Raw genomic sequence first — 24,790 nt, 5'->3', positions numbered from 1 at the left:
GAAGTGTAAGTGCTGTACAGTACGGGAAACATTCATTCTCAACATTTTAGTTGCTAATATGAAGTTTGCAGAACTCAGAGCTGCATACATATACATATAGCAATATTGTGTAAAGAATCCCTTCCGGTTCAAAGCGATTTTGTTTGCACAATACAAAGCAAGCAAGACCTCGCCACGACCAGCTGAGCCAATGTACAGATTTGCACCGCTGGTGCTCAAAAGGAGAAAGCACATCGTATTCCTTTCCCTGGCTGACAGAGGTCAGTAACATCTCTCTTCCTTGCCTAAGGTTCTTGTGGGGATGCTGGGTTTGGGGGCAGAGGGTTCTCCCGGCTTTAAACAAAACTTGCAAGGCTGCATTTAACTTTCAAACCTGATGCCTGAGGTCAGATCCAATTTGACAGGGAAGTAAGGGCCTTAAATATAATTAAGGTGGAAAGGAAAAAAAAACAGCCATGTTGTTTGGTCACACAGGGCTCCCTTTCTCAGGAAAGCAGATGAAAGTAGTAACAACAACATGGTTGAACTGATACACCAAGGTAAGGAGGCACAGGGACAATTTAGTACCTCATATGGGTTGCTTCATTATATAATCCTAAAAGACAAACGCTTAAATTTAGTCAACTCCAGCGAAAAGAAAGCAAAATTAACTATGAACATAAAATTTCACTTAAAATTACTAAATTACATTATTCTTTTGTTATCAGATTCACCAACTCTTTAAATATTTTTTAAACATCTAAATAAAAAAAGGCAAACTATTATTCTACAATTACACCAGAATCTAACTCTAAGGGAGTTAGTCAGCTCACCCTCATGCAACATGGCAGGACAGATTTCATCAGGCTTAAATGTCAACCAAGGAAAAGCAAGTCGTGTCTTGGCACTTCACACACACTCTGATTAACAGTTTCCCTCAGCAGTTGTCCATTGCCTGTTAATTATTCTCTGGTGAAGATGCTGCCACACATTCATCTTGAAAGCCACCAAAACCTTTTTCCTCAACTGTTCATAAAAGGAAAATAAGTGTATGGTGATATAAAGTAATCTGCAAATATATTTTCTTATTTTTTTCCTAATAGGAAAATTAGCAAAACAGAAAGCCATACTCAGAACCAACATGCTTCTGTATTACATTTTTAAAAGGAAAAAACCTCAATAGCATTGTGCAGATTTTTTCAGCTTCCTAAAATAAATTTTATTAAGTTAAATAAATATATGCAAATGGGATGTCTTATCTTCTCAACCAAGGTTCTTCACTATGCATTGTCTCGAGCTGTACTTCCCAGGGGACTGGAGCAGCTGTTCACAGAGCTGGGCACTGGGAAATGTCACCCATGTGATGCATTTTGTTCACCCACAAGTTCCAGCTATCCTCATACAATGCCCCAGACCTAAGAGTTTTTTGGAGCTAACTAAGATTCTCTTTATTTCCTCATCACTTAAAACATGCACGCCATCTTGAAGAATGCCCATTACTGTACCAGTCGTTAGCTTTACTTCAAGTGCTAGCGCCACTCTAAATGCCACAACAGATGGACTCCAGCAGGTAAATTAGTTATTTGATCTTTTAAGTTGTTTTTAGTAGAGACTCCATCAAGACATAAGGGACATCATCTGAATCTTCTACGACACCAAAAAAAATCATCATGATAGTATTATACCTTGTCCTTGGGCTTCAGGTACACATGTCCTTCACTCCACCTTCCAAACCCCCTGTTTCCAAGCCAATCTCATTTTTCTGCAAAGCTGGAACCAGTCCCTGGGGAACTTGCCTCGCACCAGAGTGGCAAGACAGAGTGATACTAGAGATACCGTAACCATCATTTCTCCCAGCAATTACCTACTAGAGCCCACAGACTCCAGCTAAACCCATGGGAGAGGCCTCCTACTCTGCTTTCAGAGAAGGCACAGAGACATGCTACCAACCAGCAAGGAAAAGCAGATGGCAATGCCAGATACTCCCATTCACCACCGCCACTCGAGAGGCTGTGCAAGTATCACAGATGAGGCCCAGGAAAGGACTAAAGGCTCAGATGAAGCAGGGTGTAAGACTAATCCTGTATATTAAGTCTGCAATTAATTTTGCTGCTCTGTGCTAACATGTACATTGAAAGTCACATCAAGCTTTTTCCCCTCAGACACCTCACTGCCTTGCAGGTGTCAGGATTTGAGTTTTCTAAGAGGTCATTCAAGCTGCTTGGGCCATGGTCATGGAACACTATCACACATAACCCATAGCTCAACAGGTTAGATTGAACAAGACATATACTTTTTAAAATTTTAAAGAAGCTAGCATTACCCTTCATGATCTCTGCAAAGCAAATGAATGAATTAGATGTTCATCCATGTCCTTGAAGTGAGACCTGAATAACTTAAAGTGGTCTCTCCATGATTATGGAATGCTGCAGGGACACATCAAAGCAGCCCGATTCACCCATAGCTCTGGAATTATCTTGTACAGATTCTTCAGGTGCGGTCTCAGGAAAATCATGTCCCAAGGAACATTGCCTCAGGACCTCCTCCATGTCCCCTGCCTTTCTTGAAGGGAGCAAAAGATTTGAAATTTGCATTAGGCGAGCAGCTCAACAGTCACGTACCTGCTCACCAAAACAACCTGTTACTATTTAGGTTCACCAGCTCTCCGTGCTGATTCTTTCCTGCTATTATCTGTGACGGGACAAACATGTAAGAAATTATATTTCTGGGCCAGAGTGTCCCACATTGTACAGACAAATAGCAGAGAGAGAAAAGAGACAAACTGGCAGATACTTAGAAAAGTTGTGGAAATTACATTAGTCATATGAGATCCATTAGAATAATTGACAAACCCATTTTTAAAGCCTGAGCAATCAGATACAGAAGGATCCCTTGCTGATGAAGGAGAAAGAGGGAAAGTCTACATCCATCTTTGCACTTTAAACCTATCTCAAGTTCAAACCAGGAATGAACTAAACCCAGAATAACTGCAATTATGTTAAGGATGCAAATTACAGTGTTCAACATCAGAAACAAAAAAAAAGGTAAATTGCAGTTTGTTCTGCATTATTGTTTTTTTCTGTTTGGTTGTGTTGGAAGGGGGTGGCAGTGTGGGGTTTTTTGGTAGGGATTTTTTTGGTGTTTTTTTTTGTCTGGTTGTACATTTTAGTTACATGTTAGTTGTTTGATTGGGTGTTTTTCAAACATTTGTGGCACAATGCATCAGAAAAGTGCCAAGAAACATGCATGGATTGAAATGACAAGATGGATGCTTAGAATGAACATATGGGGAGAAGAAATGCTAGAAAATATTTATGTACCAACAGAGGACAATGTGAATGCACTGGGATTCTCCAGTATCACATTACATGTTTAAACAGGTACTTAGGAGGGTTTTTTCCATTCAGTTTTGTCCTTCACATTTGATGATGAGCTGTTTCTAAACACTTGGTATCTACTTCATCATTCTTTAAAATCCCGACACATTAGCAACGCTTGGGAGAAGCGGCATACACAGATCCATGCCTATCTGACAGAAGAGCACTGCATTTCTCTCCTGTCTCTTGAACATACGCTACCATTTTAGTGTGTGGTAACTACATAGCATACACTGAAGAAGGCCCAAGCCCATTTCTGCAGGAACCAGACACTACACTGCTACAAGGAGGACAGCAGCAACATATCTAAAAGTGTCAGTATTTCACATTATGAACAGCAGAAAGTTCTTATACATTCACAAAATGTCAGCTTTGGACCTGAACATTTCCATAAGAGTAACCCAAATCAAGTTTGTTGGACCCAAGCCACAAAAAAGAACTCAGATAAAGTGCTAAATAGGGATTTAGAAAAAGAAAAATGCTTGGTCATGCTTAAAAGCCTTAATTATTTTATTGCAAAGTTCTGCTAAGAGAGTAACAGCACATTACTGGGCCAAATCCAGCCAATGCAGTATCCCATCACCAAAACGAACCCAAAGCAGGTGAGCAGGGAAGAACAAAAGGATGGGGCAAGCATACAGAAAAACTTCCCAAGAACTTACAAAACCCTGCTGCACTGAGACTTGCTGAGCCAAAGCGATTCTCTGTATTTAGTAACCACCAACATCCTTTCACCCCCACAAGCCTGTTTGTCCCTTTAGTGCCCCATAAATTTGACATTCGCGCTGTGCAGCAGGAATTTCCAAACACGAATCCCACAGCTCAACAAACCACCACACTGGCTTTTCTGCACCTCCCTCCTCCTACCAGATTCACAAGGCTCCGGGTTTTTCTGCTGAGACACGCAGAAAAATCAATCGCTATCCACTCTCTCCATGACATTCATGATTTTATAATTCTGTAACGTTATCTCCTCCCCTGCTGCCTTTCCTCCACCTGGAGGGATCTCAGCTTATTTTGCCATTCCTTAGCACGTACTGAGTGCACTCTGCTCCTGTAAGCCCAAATCAACACATTCGTGTCAAGAAAGCTATGCAGCCAAGGTCAGGCTAAGAGGTGACTATAGCAATTAACGTGCATGACATTAGGAAAAGCCTGGGATGGAAAGCCACAACAGACTGAACAAGGAGATGAGAAGTGGAGAAGAACAGTGGATCACTGCTCTGCACAGCAATGACTGGAATGGCCAGCAGCAGCAGTGCAGAATACACACAATGTTATTTGACCTGGGCAAACTGAAAGATGAGAGGTAAGGATCAAAACTGCTGTGGAGAGCAGAAAAACCAGCTTTTCCAAAATAAACTAACTGTGAATTTAAGTCTTCCTCTAGCCATGAAATGCAATAATGAGATGCATTTCATTTTCCTGTAGCTTTCAGTACGTGTAGCTGCATGCTGCCTGAAGGTGCATATGCCTACAAACCCTAGAACTTGCAGATGAAGAACCCATGCAAGAATCAATATGGATTCAGAAGATGAAGTTAGGAGGGAGTTCTAATAGAAAACTACCTTAAGTATTAATCAGACTTACACAAACAACAGTACATACTGTACCTTGGTACGTGTACTTCAAGGGGAATGGGCAAAACTGAGAGGGAACTGTTAAATCCTAACTTCAGTGTTTAAGCACAGTCTGAAACTGCATACACAAATACCAAAAGTGACAGACAGCGTTCTGAAGTTTTGGCCGTGGTACAAAATGCCCGACCTCCATCCAGCCTCAGACTTTTCAATGCTAGATAGTACAACTGTTTTCTGTAGACTAGGCCTAATGATTTCTTATTTCTTCCCTTAGGCTTCCTGCCATCTACACTGAGTGCCTCAAATGTAGAATTAATCAAAAGAGCCTACAAATTAAGACACCAAGACTTGGGATTAGTAGTGTCTAATTAGAAAAGTCTGCTTTCTTTACCCCACTCTAAAACACCATGGAATTTCAGAATAATTACACAGAAAAGCAAGGTTCCCCAAAAGGTCCTTGCAGCAAAAAAAGTTCTCACCTACCAGTAGAGATACTTCAACTTCTTCAAAGCCAAGCAGTTTGAGATTCAGACAATACTTCTTGCTATTTATATAAAGCTAGAAATCAAATACCTCTGAATTTCACAGGAAACTATAGATATTTCTAATTAGGTTCAGAGATGTTACGCTTTAATTATTCTGAAAAGGCTGGATTTTGCTTTAAAGGTCAGGGTTAAAGTTGTAGTACCAAGTCCTGCCTGTATGATTGAGAAACCCGTAAAATTCCATTCTACACTCCTGGAGCTTTGTAGGGGTGTGGGTTTTGTTTGTTTATTTTAAACAGAAACATAAGAATGACCACACTGTGTCAGACCAAAAGTATGAGTTCCTCATCATCTTTCTGCTTCTTTTAGACTCTTTACTGCATAGTTCTATTTCATGCTTCCCCTTGCCTCCACCCATTTCTGTATTGGAGAAGACAAAAATAATCCTCAGACATCATCTCTTTTCTAGGCAGAAGAATCTGAAGACTAGCTGTCTCTTGCCGAGAAATCACTCATACTTATGACTGATCTTTATCATCTTCTACCATTCCTTTTCTCGTTCCATCATCTGCTTTCAGAGATGAAGCAGAAACAGAACAGAGTATTTAACATGTAGGCACACCACTGCTTTATACAGCAGCAGTAACAACATTCTTGTCTTCTTTTTTAATATTCTTAATAGAATATTAAAAAATTTTTGAAGACTATTAAGCTTTTTTTTTTTTTTTTACCATGACTGAGCATTGGTCTGAAGCTTTTACAGAACTAAAGTAAAGCATCAGGATGCTTACTCCTGAGGGACAGTTCAGAGCCTAGGAGCAGACATATCAACCCAGACTGCCAGTTTATCCTCTCCCCTCTCTCACTCTTATTTGCGTAACTTGACATGCCTCTACACTAGACAATAAAAGAGAACAAACTCAATAGCTAACAGTCCTAAACTGAATAATAATTGACTGTATTTTTAATAGATATCTTTCAGCAGATGCCTCACCATTCACCCTCCAGTCACTTGTTTGTGATTACCCACTGTTGTTTATGACAGTGACAAAGTTAATCTGGGGATAGTGAGACTGTAAGGAATTGATCTCGGACTCTTTAGCTGCATTTGCCTTCTGCCCAAAAATGTAACCTTGCTCGTAAAAGTAGACAGGTATGTTTTTCTTACCTCTATCATTCTATATATACCAAGGCATTCTTAGCAGTAAGATAATGTGTTAGCCTGTTTTTGTTCTGCTTCCCCCTTCCCCACTCCAGTGTTTCCAAATTAAAAATCTATATTGTATGATATAAAGCAAACGTGTGTCATTTTAGCAGCAAGATAGAAAATAGAAGTTACGGTCAAAGTAAATACTATCCTCACAACTGAATTGGAAAAAAAAATGAATCAGAGGTCTACAGATTGCTTCAAGTGCAGATTGTCAAAACATATAGAATTGATGCCCATACAAATAACTGAAGAACACCACTGGAATTAATTTCCTTAGCTTTAATAACACACAATTCAACCAAAGGCTGAAACTTCCAGAGCTTAAAGAAATATGCCTGGACACAAGCCATCTGTATCACCAGCAGTCTCTTTAGAGGGGAAAACCTAAATCTGATAAAGATGTGAGTTTCACACACAAAGGTGTTTCATGATGAACATCCTGTTTTGTTGTTCTAGCAAAAGCAGTATCATCAAATAACTTACTCTGCTTCCAGTCATGGTGATGTGACAGTGAGTCTACGTGGTCTGTCCTGGACGATCTCCATAGGTATTTCTTGCTCAAAAAGCTTTTTGTAACACTTAGCAATCCGGTAAGGACACTCACGTCAAAAAAAGCTCTTGTTCACTTAAGGATGGGACCAAGAGTGGGTTCAACCTACTACTTTTTTTTTTTTCCTTAAAGACTGTTAAAACTGACTGCAGTTCAATTTGCATGCCAGAGACTATCTCCTCTGGCTGGATGTCTCCCAGAGTTTCAAGGATTCTGATTAATTATGGAGAACTAGAAGTAAACATTAGTTCCTGAGGTTCTGGTGTTCACATCAGTTCTTTCTCTGGCAGCACAGGCTGAACTGACACTCACCACCTCAGGTGGAAGTACAGAAAACCTGCAAGAGAGCACGTGAGTGCTCTGCTCAAGTCTGACTCAGTGAAGTAGGATTTCCTCCCTGCAGCAACAGAACAGTGCTTGAATTTAAAGTAAGAATGGTGCTGGTTCCACAGAAGATGATTCTGCTTTATGTCAAGAGGCAGCAGCTTTGTTTAAGAAAAAAAAATCTGAAATCAGTAAGATGAACCCACTACTGGCAGAGATTTTATCTTTTATGTACTGGAAAAGTCAGTATAGGTACTAACACTGACCACAGTCTAGAAGTCTTAGGTCAAGCATGCTCAAGTTGAAATCAGAAATGAAAGTTTGCAAGCTGAAGTTACTGCCGCAGCCAGCACCTGACACCATGCAGATTGTATTTGCTGATTTAACTTTGGAGAGACTGAAAGTAAGCTGCAACATGCTCCAATTTCAACAGTTCTATCATAATGCATGTGCTCAACTTGCTTTTCTAAGTATTCAGAACAGAGGCTGAAAGTTACCGAGACATTATCATATAATACTACTAATAATAATTTATTTTTACTTATATGTATATAAAAAAGGATATTTTTTTACTGTAACAGGGAGACTAGCCACCAGTTCCATGGGAGATTTTAGTTCAAGATGCCTATTATTTAAATTCATAATGTTGAAAATCAGCAGGGAATTATCTGTACTGCAGTAAAATATTCACTAAAGAAATGCAGTTTAATTATTAAATAGTATTAGAAAAAATCATTACATGCTAACAGTTATTTGTACATACTTTGTACAAATTTGTACATCATTCGTACATATTTGTACATCAAAGTAATGTTCACCTTAAAGCACAAAAAAATGCATAAGCTATAGTAACTTACAAAACTACAGTTGATTAACTTGATGCAAACCTTCAAGAAGTTTACCGTTTCCCTTTATGCTTTCACCTTCTCCCTCCAATAACACTGATCTCTCGCTTCCCGAGTAAGCTCTATGACAAAGTTAATATAAAAGCTGATTTATAAATGCTATATCAGTAATCGTGGAGAATTCTACAGTCAGTCACCACCTCAAATACATTCATAGGCACCACAAATTCAAACATTTTTCTTATTTCTCTTGCGTTTTTTTTCTTTTCCTGTTTATATTCCAGTCTTCTGTTTCACAGCTCTCCCTTTTCCTTACTTCGAAAGCTCTCTCCCACACCCACAACACATACATGCGTGCATTATATACGTACACCTGGCTGGAGAGAAAACAACCATACATACATAAAAAGTAAAACCTAACGCCTGTTTTTCCCCATGACTTGCTGTAACAGTTTCAGCCGCTGATGACTCTGGACCACACATTTCAGTGGTTCCTGATTGTACTTGCAGCTTAAGCACAAAAATGAAAACAAGCCACTCCGAAGATTGTTAGGCCAATACTACAGGACCTATCTTAAAAGGTTTCGCTCTTCTTGGAGCTCATCAGCTGTAGGTAACGGCCTAAATAAGCAGCTTTTCCTCCTCAGATTGGAGGGGAAGGAGACTATGTAATTAATCTCAGCTAACAGAGCAGCCGTTATATTCTCACACTAACTAGAGCCACCATCCAAGAAGTCACACTCCTTCCCTACCTGCTACTGTAACGACATGCTACTATGTGAGAGACTATGAACTTAAAACTTCATCATTTGGGTTCTGTATCTGCAATTTCAGGTGCTTCCTCACTGCTTCTTGATTACTGAGTCACTAAATCTGTTAGAGGGGAAAAAATATCTCTCAAGTAAATTGTTTTATTTTTTATTTCCACTTTTAAGAGATACCCCAAAGGAAATTCTGACCTTTATGATTTGATAACCGTTTCCAGACATCTGTTTGCATTGAAATGCAGCCTAATCAAGCTGAACAGAAGAACATAGAAACACAATAATTTATGAATTATTAAATTTGAGTTGTTCAGATTCTCGATGTTGCATTTTACTAGCAGAAATAATATTTGATATCACTGGTAAGACAACTGCATTTGTTGTGCGAGGGTAAAATTGTGCTTATACCTATTTATGTTCAGAAATTAAATAATTTAAAAAAATTCAGAATAGCAGTTCGGGCCATATTTTGATCTTAAATGTACTCAATTCACATGGAAGGAAGTTTAGGAACTTTCTGCCAGTTTTCTAATTAGAAGAATGCATCTTCACAGGTGGTTTAACAAGAAGCTTTCATCCCCTGTCAGTTCATTCACTTTTACAAATTTGAATGAACCTGTCATTGGGATGAAGACACTGAATAAAAACTCAGGGCATATCTGTACTTGCAGAAAAAGGTTATTGCTGTTGCATCAGGTTTAGTACTTCAATCATCTGTTTTGGGCTTCTGAACTTGTATGGCTTCAACTGTCATTTGATTTAAAAAAATCGAATTATTTCTAAATTGTCATAATGCTTTGTTAAAGTATAAAAGTTAAGTTTATTTATGATATGAGTATCATTTATTCACCTTCGATGGATTTCAGTAGAAAGATGCTGAAGTATTTTTACTTTGTCTTTACTAAGAATTTGAACAAAAACCCCAAAGATTGATTTCATTCCCTCATCTCCCTCTCTGTCTATCCAAAACACCTGAATCTGCCTACTCATTTCTTTGTTCTTCATCCTCTCTTGGTTCATATTTTGATCTCCCTTTTATCTGCAGTCAAACATTAATATATGCAGTTGATTAAAGGTATTCTTCCATTCCCCAATGCCTCTAACTAGGAAAAAGAAATTGATCTAGAAGTTAATACAGAGGGACACATCTAATGCACTTAGACCAAAATCCAGGAAGACAAAAAGATAAGCCTTTTATACTCATGCAAGTAGACTGGCAACATATTTTAAAGTTTGTTTTAACCATTCCTGATAATTGTCTTAGTTTAACTTAAAATTTCAAATTCTGTTCCCATCACCATATGGGATAAGTAATCAAAGCAAAAGCAATGGCACACAGAAGTATTAAAAATACTTTAAAATGTTGCTTCTGTATCTGTTGCAACAGGAGTAACAGAGCATCTTTGAGAAATAATATGAATCTTCCTAATTTCCTAAAAACTTAAAAGGTCCGGATCTCACAGATTTTTAAAATGAAGCTTTCTTAAAAGTATGGGACTCAAATGCTTGCATAAGACCTTTACAAGTCAGAACTGACTTCAGTCTAGAAGGGCGTAAGTGGAAAAAAAAACCCACTAAACTAAGACCAAGAGAATGGATTATAACTTGGCAGTGAAATTCTATACAAATCAATGTTTTTTGTTTTTTTTTTTTTTTTAATACAGTGGCTCAAAAGCTACTCTTAAAGAAGATTTTGCAAAACCATGCAATATTATACAGTAAACTTTCTTGAAAATGAATGGGCAATCAAGTAGTTTAGGGGGAAAAAAACCCAGTATTGAGAACTACACATTTCCCTACTCCATGCCTTGCTGCTTCTGTTTAAACTGTAAGATTTTTTTCAAGGCACAAAATACCATCTGTTTTGTTTTTACAGGACACTGCATGCAGCAATACATCCTCAGCCAGTCCTTATTGCTTTAATTTACTGTTATGGAAAACAACCTTAACATTGGTCCGAGCCCCACGAGGAGACCAGCAATTTTATCTTCCCAACTAGTAAGAAATTGGTAAAGATTTTACTAGACACAAGAGTATTTAACCACAGGTTTCTTTCAAAAACCTTTTAACACTATTTTAAAAAGAAGTTCCAGATTACCTCAAGACAAGATAGAAAAAATTCAAATCCAGGTAGAGTTCCAAACCATTCCAATTATTGTAACACAAGATTTCACTTCACATATGTAACTGTTTGTTCAACACCCAGACAGACAGAAATCCCTGCCCTGAAGAATTTACAGGTCAGGTGCAAGACTACAGACAAGCTGATGAAACCAACAGCTGGCACTGTATTATTCATAGCCTACTTCCTGGGAAGTTTAAGGCACAAAACCAAAGAAAGGTTTAAAAGAACATTATAAGGTATTATTTTAGGTACATAGCAATACATATTCATATTTAGTAAGCAGGGAATTGTTAAGCATGGGGAACAGCAAAACTGGAAGCTATTCAGGACAACACTGCATGTTTAAACACACACTGCATAGCCTGATCTGTTTCCCAGCAAACTAAAAGAGAGGATGCATAGCAGTAGGACACAGAGCACCTAGAATACAAAAATGCTTTTCTTGAATAACTGGAAAGACATCACAAACTCTTATTTTTCTTTATTGCCCAAAAGCCTAAGGAATAGAAAGAGGCTTTTACAACCTGCCCTGGTGATTCTGAGACTGAAGTTAAAAGTAATGCCTACACATAAGGTTTACCATAAGCCTGCAAACAAGAGCAAATTTAGCAGTTAAAATTATTCCCTTAAAATAAAGCAATGTTAACGTTAGATAAGAAATGAAATATTACACCATGATTTTCAAGCAGTAAGAACTTGGAAATACCCTAATTAATAGCTTACCTCTCCCTCTCAGGAAGGGAAGATTCATCTTCTTTATAACACTGGAGGGGATTTCTGTGCAATCTGTGCTTCTCAGCTTTTCCAACGTGAATCTTACAAAAACCTTTCTAGCCATTTTAATCTGCAGGTTCCCAGAGATGCTTATTAGAGCACAAGAGAAAAATTCTAAAATTGCCTCTTCACCAAACTGAACTATTTATTAGGAATTGTTTTGAGTTACTTTTTTGCCCTTTTCTCTATTAACCTAGATTAAGCGATCGAGCATGAACAGAGTAAGGAATGCAGCACCAGCAGGATACCACACAAATGTGAACTCTGACAGGACGCAAACTAATCCAGATCTCGTGCTGGTGGACAACAGTATAGTGCATAAACACTACTCTCCTCCCAATTCATCCACATCAATATTAGACAATACCATTTTCAGTATCTGTCATCGCCTCTAGTTCTGTATCACTTGCTACCATCTTCATCAATCACTAGTAATCCATGCAAGACCTTCCCTCCCCACCTCACTTCAGATGTATTCACCTTACATTAAAAGATTCAGCACATGAGAAAAAGTTGACACAAACTGCTCCTTTGGCACACCCATAGAAATGCTAAGTTCCAGCCAAAGGGGCAGTGACAATGTGAACTCCTTTCAAAATCACAACTGAATTAGAAGGGGAAAAAAGCTTACCCAATTTTAAATCTTTACATAGTGATCATTTTACCTCCTACATTAAAATGTAAAGTCATCCTCACCAAATTCACAAGCCTACAAAGTGTTGCCACTACCAATGGGAAAGTGAACACGTGTATAATCCCAGGTAACTTTGGTTTTGTCTGAGCTGCCAGAAACATACAATACCTTCTTCAGAAATTTGGCTGTACCCAAACTAGTTGTCAAAAACCACCAGTGCCTCCCTACTGCCTCTGCATTTCCTTTGATGTCATCATTCTATAAAATAAAGAAAGACAAACCCACAATAATTAAGATTCCATAAGCACTGCAACAAAGAAAAAAATCATATAAATAAACTCAAAGAATAGTATTGCACTTCTAATGTAGCATTCTGCCTGTCCCCAAAACACCTCTCCCTGGATAGAGCACAGCTAGTTTGCTCCACTTTGCAATCCTTGTTAAGCCTCTCAAGATGTGCTTGCTCATATTGCAAGGTATTAGAAAAAAAACAACCCAACCCAAACCATATTTTGGTTGCATTCACTAGGTAACCAGGGCAAGAAACATTTTAATGCGCATCCCAGCCAAAACCAGGACATGTGCGCACCTCATAGCACACCTGCTTCCAAATAATTTGCTGTCTGCACTGCTATACAACCTGTACAACCACAACCATAACAAGTTAACAGATACTACTACCCAGTCAAGCTTTCTTAATGTTTACTGTTGCTGTAAGTTTCTTCTCAGTGTATATTCTGTTGTCACTAGAAACTGACCTACAAGCAGTAACACAGAACGCAGTATAGTAGAACTGGAAACTTCATCCCTTCCCTGCCTCCCATCTAACTTATCTTCGCAGACTAAGTTACAAAAACCCTTTTAGATTATTCAGCCCTTAACATTCAGCTCTACAGTCTTCTATCAATGTTCCCATGTACACATCTGTAACACTGACTCTGTACACTGTATATAACATACAACATTGTCAGCTGCTTTTCTAATTATCTTCAATTTAACATTCCAACTATCTGACCAACTGTGGACACAAATGAAGTTTTGTTTTCTTTCTTAAGAAATGAAAACCAAAATAAGCCAAATGTGAAACTTAATTGATCATGCTTGCCATTGTGTTCTGTAAAATGATGAGTTCTTACCCCTTAGCTTTGTAACTTTTCTTGTTTAAAAAAAAATTTTAGGGACTAGGCTCCCTCACCATCTGCTTTCTGGCAAAACAGCCTTCTTACTCCTCAGCCTCTTAAATGAAGTTAAAAATCTGCACCTGAAAGCAGCAAGACTGATAAAGACAAAAAAAAATACTTCATGCTTGCAGTCAGTAACTACCTGCAGTAAAGCTATTATGATTTTAAGTGGTTTTTTTAACTATAGTACACACTTTATTCACCCAATCTTTTTAAAATTTAGACATGAATTGGTACCTGCTGTCATTCATTTCCTAGATATGAAACATTTCCTAACTCCATTCATTTCCAAAGAGAGACAACTGGCCAAATAAAATTCCACAACAGATTATTACAAGGTTTATTAGCATTTCTTCCAGATTTAGTTTGCCTAAAAATTTTCACTGCTGCAAGTATTTTTATAAATCTGTATTACTTAAGCACAGCCAAGAAATTAAAATACTGTCATCCATTCTAGTAGCCCCTGATAGCCCACAGGACTGGAAAAGATCCATGAAACAATATACTAAGTTTAGCCACAGTTTATCAGTTTAAACACTAAACCAAACACAAACAATACAATCACGATTTCTTCTCCCTGGTACTCAATGGGAAAAGAAAAAATAAGTAATAGCTTAATACAAATATTATAAATTCAAATCCTTATCACCAGATAAAATAACCCTGAAACCACAAAGAAAAAAAAAAGTGGCAGGGATAGATAATGGTAAGAGAATGAGGCTGTGCTGTGAGTGGAATGCTGAAAGCCAACCATTCACACCTGCTGGGAAACTGTGTCTGCCTCTATCAGGTGATGTATTCTGTAACTACAAGGATAGTGTCAATGCTACAGACTACCATGTCCGAGCTACAAAAATTACCTTTCCTTCCAAAAAAAGTTCTAGGAAACCGTTTGCAAAAAGTGCCTTATCTGAACACATCATTTAGGTTCTACAAAGCTTGTAACAGACCAGCCACATGAAGCCAGACTCTCTGAACCATCCAGAGTATGTGCTGTGCGCTCTGGTTAACATGCCAACTAATCCAAAGTTGTTGGTTTAAACTTCAAGACCTGATTTTCTCTCTCTTCAAAACCTGTCAGCTTGCACAACATGCAACAGACAACATATGGCCATGGCTAGAAGGAATTGTAAGTTGTCAGTCCTAATGCCACCCTGTGGTACCAAGTGTATAATATAATTAAAGTGATGGGAAAATCATGCTTTTATGATACTGCAAAAGCCTTTGTTCTTGCATTACGGCTTCTTCCTAAGTTTTCTATACCATTCATCATTTAACTTCTTAAAATTTATGTTGTTATTGCAACACGTAGGTTCTGTGGTAAACCAGATGCCTGAACATACTAGCTGCAGCACAGACAATATACAAAGGAATTTACCATTTTAAATAACCTACAGCCTAAAACAAGAAGCAGTTTGCTGCAAAAAGAACAGGGGGGTTGAGACAATACTGACATGGCTTCTGTATTCATCACAACAAAAACTCTAATGAACAATGAGGGGGTTGTCACAAGGCGCTTACACAGAGGTCTACTGGATGTGCCCTCTTATACGTGAGATAAGTAACAAGCAGACGACAAATTCCAGCATCCCCAACACAGGAGTGGGAAGCTGCCTTCTTGGTACTGAACAAGACCTCAGCAGCTGATTGGGGATACATCATCAAACAGCTATACAACAAAGACAAGAATCCTATGTACGATAAAGATAAGAAGCAGAAACCCCAAAGAGGATTTAAATAGGACAAGCTACCTCTGGAGCAGCATCCTGGACAGATGAAAGCATAGCAAGAATGTAAGGGTCAAAAGGAATGATGTTGCTGGAAACATGATGTGAATTGACTAGTCTGGAAAAGAACTTCAGAAAAGACTGTAGCATAGGCCACAGACAGCCTTCGCCAACTGTACATGTTCTGGTGAGAGAAATTACTGCTCAGACTGCCCTACACTGTCTATACTGATTAATTCTCCTTTTTCCAGCTTCCCTAAACAGGAAGTCTTCAGGCCAGTAGCATGTTCGCCCTTTTATCTAAATTCCCCAAAATTAACCCAAAATATCCTTTGGAGAAAACGCAAAAAGCAACAGCGTTAAACCAACGCTTTTGAGTTACCTCCTTTCCTTTGGGTGTACATTATGAAGCCACCTAGCAGTATAGGATCATACACGCTTATCAGGGAAAAGAAAGAAGGGAAGGGGGGAAGAGAAGGCCCAGTTCTTCAGTCCAGCATTTCCCAATTTTTCTAAAACCCGGAACTGAGACTTCTGACTTTTTGAACCACTGGTTCAGGCACATGGAATGTTCTGTCACTGGGCAGCCACGCCAGACAGAGCATCAGACTGTAGAGTCAGTTTTAGGAACCAGAGTAAGAAAACTGAAAGTACAAAGCATTTTTAAAGGGCAATAATGCACAACTATTGAGCAAATTCTAACGTTAATAACTCTGATTCTATTAGACATGCATTTCAAGCAGCACAGAAATAACTTTCAAAGTATCCTTGTGCTTTCCAGCCTGTTCTCAGTGGCTCACCAATCCCTGCTGAAAGAAGAAAGTACTACGCCGGTGCTCTGTGTACCACTTAGGTTTTCTTAGCTCTCCATAAGAATATTCACCAGCTTCACCTCCCCAGCTAAGGGACCTAAATCAAACTTGCACAAGAAGCTAATTGAAGGGATTTTTTTTTTTAAAGCAGGATTGCATCTCATGTAGAAGTATCTTATATATCCAATACTTCACATAAAATGCAGAAATCACCACCTCGTGCCAGAAGTTTGTAATAGATGAAAAATTTCAATATCAGTTACGTGTGACAAACAGGCAACTGGTATCAGTTACATAATACAAGTTTTTAAGCTCAATACTCCAGGTAGTCACAACAGATCACATTACCTGAATTACACTGAGAAGTCTCTTAGGGCAACTTCCACTTTATGGGGCTCAGTTCCTTCTTCAAACATTTAAAGCCAATCTAAAAAAAATGGGGGAAAAAAACCCAAGCTTTTTTATCAAGAAAGTAGTGGTTTTCCACAGAAAAAAATAACACTGCCACCCCGATTTTGCCGTTACTGCTGTGATTATGCTACTTTTGCCCTGATTGTGTCTCCCGTTAATTACAAAGGAACGAAGCCTGCAGGTTCTACGCGAGCATCTGTCAGCTACAAGATGCGCCAACCAGGCACAGCCGAGAGCCCCGGGGCACCCTGACCGCTCCCGCCGCGAACCGCCAGCCTCGAGACCGGCGGGCCCGGAGCGCGGGGCAGGCGACCCGCCAGGCTCCCCCAGGTGTCCGCGGCTCCCCTCCGCCCATGGCGCCCGCGGTTCGCTCCGCCCGGCGTTTCCTCCGCGCCAGGCCCGGAGCCCGGCGAACCTCCGCGAATCCCGCAGCTCCCGCGGCCGAGGCGAGGGGCTCCCGGCTCAGTGCCGGCCCCCAAGACCTCTGCGGGCAGGAGGGGCGCCCCCCGGACCCGCCCGTCCCCGCACCCCGGCCGGGTAGCGGCGGGGGCCGGGGCACCCTCCTCCCCGCAAGGCCCCGCACCCTCCCACCCCGCGGGCGGTAGCGGTGCCCGCAGCGGGCCCGCGCCAGCGCCCGTTTCCGCCGCGCCGAGCACGCACCTCTGCCGGGGGGCGGCGGCCGGGGGGAGTGGGCTGCCCGGGGCGGGGGACACGGCGCAGGCGGGCTCGGGCCGCCGCTCGCCGCCACGCCGGCGGCCGCACGGGCACGGCCGGCCGAACCCCTCAGCCTCCGCGCTCCAACGGACCCCGGCCGCCTCGCGCCGCCCAGCCAATCCGAGCACGCCTCCGCAAGGGCGCGCGCACTCTCGCCAATCTGAGCCCGCGCCCACCTCACCCCCCCCGTCCGGCGTCTCCAGCCAATCAGCAGCTGAGGCAACCGGCCCCGCCCCTCCCGATCCGTGCGGCGCCGCCTAGCCGCCAATCGGGAGGCAGACGCTTCTCCGGCGGCGGACGTGCGTGCGCTTCCCCCGCGCGCTCCCCGTTCCCCTCAGCCAATCGGCGGCCGAGGCCCTGCACCGCCCGCGCGCGCTCTCCTTGCGCCAACGGGCCCCCGGAGCGCTCGTGCTCTCCGGCCAATCAGCGGCCAGCGCGGCCTCGCGCGCTCCCGCCCGTGGCACAGCGCGCGCCGCCGGCCCCCCTCCGGGCGCAGCGGCAGTGCGCAGGCGCAGTGCGCGCCCGTGAGGCGATGCCCGGCCGGGGGCTGTTCTGATAGGAGCCGCGGGTCGCCGCCCGGTCCGGGGCCGCCTGTGGTGCCGCTCGAGCCGCGTGGAGCGGAGAGGCGGCTTCTTAAAGTCATTTAAACGGCGGGAGGTAACGGCGGAAACCCTGGTCCGAGCCTGAGGGCGACGTGTCAGTGGGCCAGGGGGCGGCCCGGCACGGGTAGGCTCGGTTAGCGCACTCCGTGCTGTTGCTGCGACTCCAGAAGGCAAAGTGTGTTGTGGGGGTGTGTGTCAAAGCCCCGCAGAGCCGGTCGATGTGGTGCCCTGCGCTGAGTTCTGGCCGGCTCTTGTCCGCAGGAGCGTCCGTGAGTGTCAGGATGGCGCTGGGGCCCTGTCGGGAAAGGCCCAAGGCCAGTGAGGGTGCAGGATGGAACCTGGAGTCAGCCCACAGCCCGCCCCTCAGCAGCCCCCGCCAGAGCAGTCTGCAGGATCCCCCACGGAAGGTCAACGTAGGGCCGTGGCTCTGTCAGTGTGTCTTGCAGTGACTGTACCTTCAGCAGCCTTTGAGGGCTGGCAGGGCAGCTTTGGCTTGCAAGGAACTGTGCACTTCAAGGCTGTGCTGCTTGTACGCCAGGGGAGCCTTCTGAAAGCACCCTGCTGTGTCTCACAGCTTCCCCCACCAGAGGAACAGCGAGTTTTTCAAATGACAGTCTCCCCTGCTCCATTCTTTGACCATCTGTGTCTGGCTGCATAACGCTATTGCATAGCAATCAGCTATATTACAGCTTGGCTTGCTGGCAACCAATGGTAGTACAAACAGTCACAGCAATGATTAGTACGTGAGAGTTTTCTGAGGAAGATTGGATAGGACGGGGCATCTGTTCCAGGCTGTGCGTGCCGTCTCCCTCTGATCAGTCTCTCTGTGTGGAAATGCCATGGTTCCTTCTGCAAAATGTTTTCTGTGCCTGCGGGAACGGAGCAGGATTCTTATACTGTGTGTGGAGAGGAGGGACTACTAACATTTTGCATGTGTGGGAGGGAGATGGTTTGTCATGAGGGAATAGGAAAATGAGAGGGGAAAAGTGCTGCTTAGACGTTGTAGCTAGTGCTGCGTTAATGTTTATTCTGAGCTATATATGTGCAAATGATAGTATGTGTTTTTTTCCCAGCATCCTGGAGTGAGGCCTACTAGCAGCAGTGGAACCAGATTAGGCAGAGGTGCTGTGGGGTTTTTTTCTGCTGGCTGCATCTATACTAGCAAATTAAGTAGCAGCAGGATGTAGGCATTGGCACTGGAATTTGATGGTACTGTTCAACTCTTGAAGCAGTTAAGCAACCGATGGATTTTAGTGCGTATACATAAGCTCAACTACTACGCTCCCAAAAATCCTCCAAGTAATTCTGGGCATCTTGCATGGGATAGGGGATTTGGATAAAATCACTGTTGTGTGCAGCCTGACAGGTTTTAGTAGTGTGGCTGCAGCCCGTTCCGTGCCATGCAGTCTCATGCCTGTGAATAACCCTCAGGCAGGTTTCAAACACTGGTCTGAACACAGCTGGTGAATTCACTCGATGTGAAGTGGCTTACCTGAGGCTTTCTGCAGGGTGTGCAGCGCAGCGATTGTGACCTCTCCTTCTATGGCAGTGCCTCATCTTTGCAGCTTTTCACTGGACTGACGCTGGTAGGTCCAGGTCTTTCTTGTACTGGGGAGCCCGGAACTGAATGCATCACACCAGCTGTGATCTCACCAGTGCTGAGAGAGGGGACGGATCATCTCCCTCAATCTGCTGGTGACACTGCCTAACACAGCCTGGGATGCTATTGACCTCCTTTGTCCTAGGGGTATGCTGCTGGCCTCCAGGACCCCAGAGCCTTTTCTGTCAAGTTGTGTTCCAACCAGCTGTCCACCAGCCTATACTGGTACATGGGATTGTTCCTCCCCAGCGCAGGACTTAGCATTTCGCTTTGAACTTGACAAGGTTCTTCTATGCCCGTTGTCTCAGCCTGTCAAGGCCCCTTGTCTTGGTTTAACACCAGCCAGCAGCTAAGCACCATGCAGCTGCTCGCTCACTCCCTGCCCTGGCCCAGTGGGATCAGGAGGATAACTGGAAAAAGGTAAAACCCATGGGTTGAGATAAGAACAGTTTAATAATTGAAATAAAGTAATAATAATTATACTAATTATAATAATATAACAACAACAATAATTGTAATGAAGAGGGGAGAGAGAGGAATAAAATCCAAGGGGAAAAAACAAACAAACTCAAGTGATGCACAATACAATTGCTAACCACCCACTGACCAATGCCCAGCCAGTCCCTAAGCAGCTATCACCCAGCCCCAGCCAACTCCTCCACGGTATGGAATACCCTTTGGCTAGTTGGGGTCAGCTGTCCTGGCTCTGCTCCCTCCCGGCTTCTTGTGCACCTCCTCACTGGCAGAGCATGGGAAACTGAAAAGTCCTTGACTTAGGGTAAGCACTGCTTAGCCACAACTAAAACATCAGTGTGTGATCAACGTTATTCTCATACTGAATCCAAACCACAGCACTGTACCAGCTACTAGGAAGAAAATTAACTCTGAGTTAAACCCAAGATACCCCTCTACAACGCAGCACAGGCATCTGGGGGATCAACCACTCCTCCCAGTTTTGTGTACTCTGCAGACTTGCTGAGGTTGTACACTCCCATCAGCTAGATCGTTAACAAAGAGGTTGAATGGACCCAGTGCCAAGCCCCAGGAACACTGCGAGTGACTGGCCTCCAACTGGACTTTGTGCCACTGAGCATAATACGCTGAGCCTGGCAGTTCAGCCAGGGTTCAGTGCACCTCACTGTCCGCCTATCTAGTTTGCACTTCACCAGTTTCTCTATGAGTATGTTACGGGGGAGTTTGAAAAGCTGTGCTGAAGTCCAGGTAAGCATCCACTGCTCTTCCCTCATGATAGATGGCTAGCAGGTTGGTTGCTTCACTGCAGAATGCCATTAGTGTTAGCCAGGCATGATTTTTGTCACTGACTACTCCTAATCACCTTCTTGCCCTTCATATGTTTCATATGTTTCATGTGTTTCCAGACTTACTTGCTACATCACTTTCCCACAGACTGAGGTGAGACTGGGTCTGCCTTGCCTCTCCTGGTGACAGAAGTCACATTTGCTTTTGCCCAGTCCCCAGGAACATCCCCCGGTCACCATGATCTCTCACATAGAGCTGGGAATGGCCGCACACTGACATCAGCTGGCTCCCTTAGTCCTCCTGAGTGGGCATCAGCTCCTGGAGAAGGCAGAACAGACTGTTCTCTTCCCTTCTGAAGTGCTGTGGGTTGCTCAGCATAAATAGGACAATAGTCATGCTAGTGTGTACTTAGACCCTTGGCTTAAAACCTTTCCTTGACAAAGGGGAAACCAAGCCTGGGCTGTGGCCCAAACCAAAGTCACTGCCTGGGAGGGGAGATTAGTGGAAATGATACACAAAATTCTTTCCATTCCCTCGTGGTCTTGCAGTACAGTTGCCTCCAAGATGCCAGCAGCCATCTGCCCCATTCTAGGTCACAGCCTCCCAAGCTATTGCCAGGGAGGGGGGCGTGGGGGGCAGGGGGGGAGGAGGAACCACAGCAATAGCATACAGGATATTTATGCAGATAAAGAAAACCAGCAGTGGAAAGTGTGCAGGGAGCATACTTCCTTATGTAGAGTTGTTGATGTTGTAGTTGTTGATGTAGTCTCAAGAAAATGAGCTGAGAGTATTAATAGTGTATAGAGAGAGGCTTGTGTTGGGAGGGTACAAGGGCTAAAGCAGCAGCTATCATGCTTCAGAGCACCCCAGCTGATTTGCTGTGTAGGATCTTAGACTTAGATCACAGTGGACACAGTGTTTTCTTCTGCTTTGCCTGGGGACCGGGAGCTAGTTTTTAACATGGATTAGAAAAAAATTATTCCATTATACAGAATAAAAATTAAGTACCTGCAGGGCTAGATAAGGGTTTTTTGAGTGTTAGGAGTGTCGTCATGTTGGACTTTGGTGAACAAAGAGACATTTAGATGCCTGTATCTTCTTTGTGAATCTAGCCCCCTGAATGGGGTTCATATCATCTAACTTGAGAAATCTAAAAATGAGATCAATAAGTCTAATCCCAACACCCTACGATCCCTTCACAGTCAAGTAAAAAGGTACCTTTGGATGGCAGTTTGTATGACCTGCCTTAAGCACCTGTCTTATGGTGACATGACTTGCCCTCCGAATTCTGTCCATCTGCATTGACTATAAGGGAAATCATAACTTGTCCATATTTAGACATCTAAATAAAAGATGTCAAAGTTAAGGCAAATGAAGGCACCCACAGCCTCACCCTTACAGGTAACAATTTCTAAAGGAGTGCAGCGGGTACAGTCATGTCTTCCTGAACTGAGATAACCTAAATCAATAGATTTTTTTTTCTTATTGCGTTGAGTTTCAACATCAACTACTTGCAATTCTTTGATTTTCTCTGTGAAACACTGCATTGTGCAGCACTGCATTCAGTCCCATGAAGTGACAGCATTTGAAAAGAAACAGTATCGCTTTTGAAGTGAACCAAGACAAAGCAAAGCCCAAGAATTATACCAGTGTATTTAAAAACAGAGGAAATATACGAACTTGAAGAAAGTCCTCACTTTGTATTCAGACCCTGTGGTCAGGGACAGCAATGCCTAGCTGCTTGACATGGGGAGGCAAGCTAGAAGCCGAGGATCACCACAGTACGGGCAGTGCTAGGACATAGTCCCACAGAATATGAACGTGGCAGACAGAGCAAGGTGCTCAACAGCATCCATCAACAGTCCCAGACAATGCAGTGAGTGAGGTTCAGGGTCCATCCAGGAGGTCATCCAGTCCTGCCCCTGGGAAGGAAGGACCCTGACAACAATGCAGCCTGGGGGCAGCTCTGCTGGAAAGGACCAGGGAGTTTTGGTAGACACAAGCCGATCTTCAGCCACCAGTGTGCCTTGACACCAAAGGCCAACAACATCCTGGGCTACAGGACCACAGCCAGCAGATCGAGGGAAGCGACTGCCCCGCTCTGCTCAGCGCTTGTTAGACCACACCTTGATTCTGCGTCCTGTCCCAGGGCCTGTAATGCAAGGAAAAAGCCAGGAGCGAGCTCAGCTGAGGGCCACCAAGATGCTCAGGGGACAGCAGCACTTGCCCTGTGAGGAGAGACTGAGGGACTGGGGCTTCTTCAGGATGGAGAAGAGCAAAGGTTGAGGAAGACCTGGTAGTCAGCACTCTGTTCCTACTGGGAAGCCAGCGGGAAGATGGAGCCAGGCCTGTCACCGTGGTGCATGGCAGGAGGATGAGAGAACACAGGCAAGACTCAGCCAGGACATAAGGAAAAAAATTTCTCCCCACCAGAGAGCAGGAGCCCAGAGAGGTTGCGTCATCTCCATCCTTGGGGATTTCCAGGACTGGCCAGAGCCCTGAGCAACCTGGTGGAGGCTGAGCTGCCCCTGCTCTGAGCAGGAGGTTTGGCTGGAGACCTCCAGAGGTCTCTTTCAGCCTGGACTATCCTGTGATCCTCCGACTGCATTCAGACTCAGGTATGCTGCTCTACTCTTCCCATTCAAGAGCCATAGTCTAATTGAGGTGAGAAGGGACATCTGGAGGTCATTCTGCTCCAAGCCTCAGCTAAGGACCAGATCCACAGAGACAGCTTTAAAGTTAGATCAGAGTGTTTCAGGTCATTTGTAAAATAGTTTTCTCCCTCCAGAGATTCTGGTTTATTTAAGATACAGACATAAATTTAAAACTTGAATTAAACTAATATAGAAGGGGAGCCGCTGTTTTGCCACTCTGCATTTGCCACTCTAGCATTTTTTTAGAAGATGATCATGTCTCTTTAGGCTGTGGGTTTTTCTTAAAAAAACCTCTGGCTTCATTCCATACTAAAGCAATTTGGTCATCTCGCATTCATAATTGAAGGAGATATTGTTTCCCAGTGACATATCTTCCTGTTTCATGTTCTTATAATGAAATATAATTTCTTGCTTCCTTAGGAAAAAAATAGGACCATATTCCCATTTTTAAGCGTAATGCCAGAAAATTAGTTTCGTTTGTTGGTTTTGAGTAGTGACATAATATGTAGTGTTACAATGTCTTTTGCTGTGTCTAGGGAAGTCAGACACTTGGTAGCCTCAGCATGTGTAGAATCTGTCCCATGCATACATATAGTAGTTAAGTACAGCCGTATTTCCTTGTTTTTCTCTGCGAAAGGTGCTGGCAACCCAGAGTAAATGGAATCTAGCATTACCATTTGCACTTAGTGAAATGCACTTTAAAATGTCCTGTGTGACTGAGAATTAAATTTATCATCAGCAATGTAAAATTCATGATTTTTTAGTAAATTGCTTTTTCCTGGTGCTGCTACTTTGTTTTCTAGACAGGGATAACAAGTATTTGGAGAACATGTTTACCTCACATCTGCATATTAGCCTACTGGTCTGAATTTGTGAGAGACAGAAAATGCCACACTAAGAAGAACGTATCAAGAAAGTACCAATGCTTAGAAACGCCCCACTGTCATTTTCAACTGCTTTCAATTGTTACAGCTTAAAAATACCTGTGTATAGAAGCCAGATATTTTAAAAAATTATTTTCCCTTCAGTTTGTATACATAAAAATCCTCTTTGCATTTGTGGGTAACAGAAGTGTGCATTAAAAGGAGAGTAGAACCCTACAGGTACTTCTTAATTCAAAATGTCATTTTCTTTACATGGTGAATATATGGATTGGACCTGGTAGTATCTAACAGCTCTTGC

At 42.8% G+C, this 24,790-nt stretch overlaps 1 protein-coding gene across 18 annotated transcripts in view; it reads right to left on the bottom strand.

The window, feature by feature from the left end:
- The window catches only part of DTNB (dystrobrevin beta), a 214,843-nt gene extending 197,202 nt beyond the window's left edge, over positions 1–17,641 (bottom strand). For 11 of the 18 annotated variants that reach the window (XR_008747996.1, XR_008747997.1, XM_055809642.1 and 8 more), the window contains exons 1-2: positions 17,439–17,640; positions 16,716–16,794 (exon numbers count right to left, since the gene is read on the bottom strand). The gene's annotated coding sequence lies outside the window, so the exon portion shown is untranslated. Of the gene's footprint in view, positions 1–812; positions 1,006–7,114; positions 7,600–16,715; positions 16,795–17,438 lie in introns of those variants that run through there. The other 7 variants (XM_055809646.1, XM_055809648.1, XM_055809654.1 and 4 more) reach the window with 4 other exon arrangements.
- Between the last annotated feature and the right edge of the window lie 7,149 nt (positions 17,642–24,790).

Source organism: Falco peregrinus, chromosome 7 (genome assembly GCF_023634155.1).
Source record: "Falco peregrinus isolate bFalPer1 chromosome 7, bFalPer1.pri, whole genome shotgun sequence".
NCBI lineage: Eukaryota > Metazoa > Chordata > Aves > Falconiformes > Falconidae > Falco > Falco peregrinus.
The sequence above is the reverse complement of the archived record's forward strand: the minus strand, read 5'-3'. Positions and strand labels throughout refer to the sequence as shown.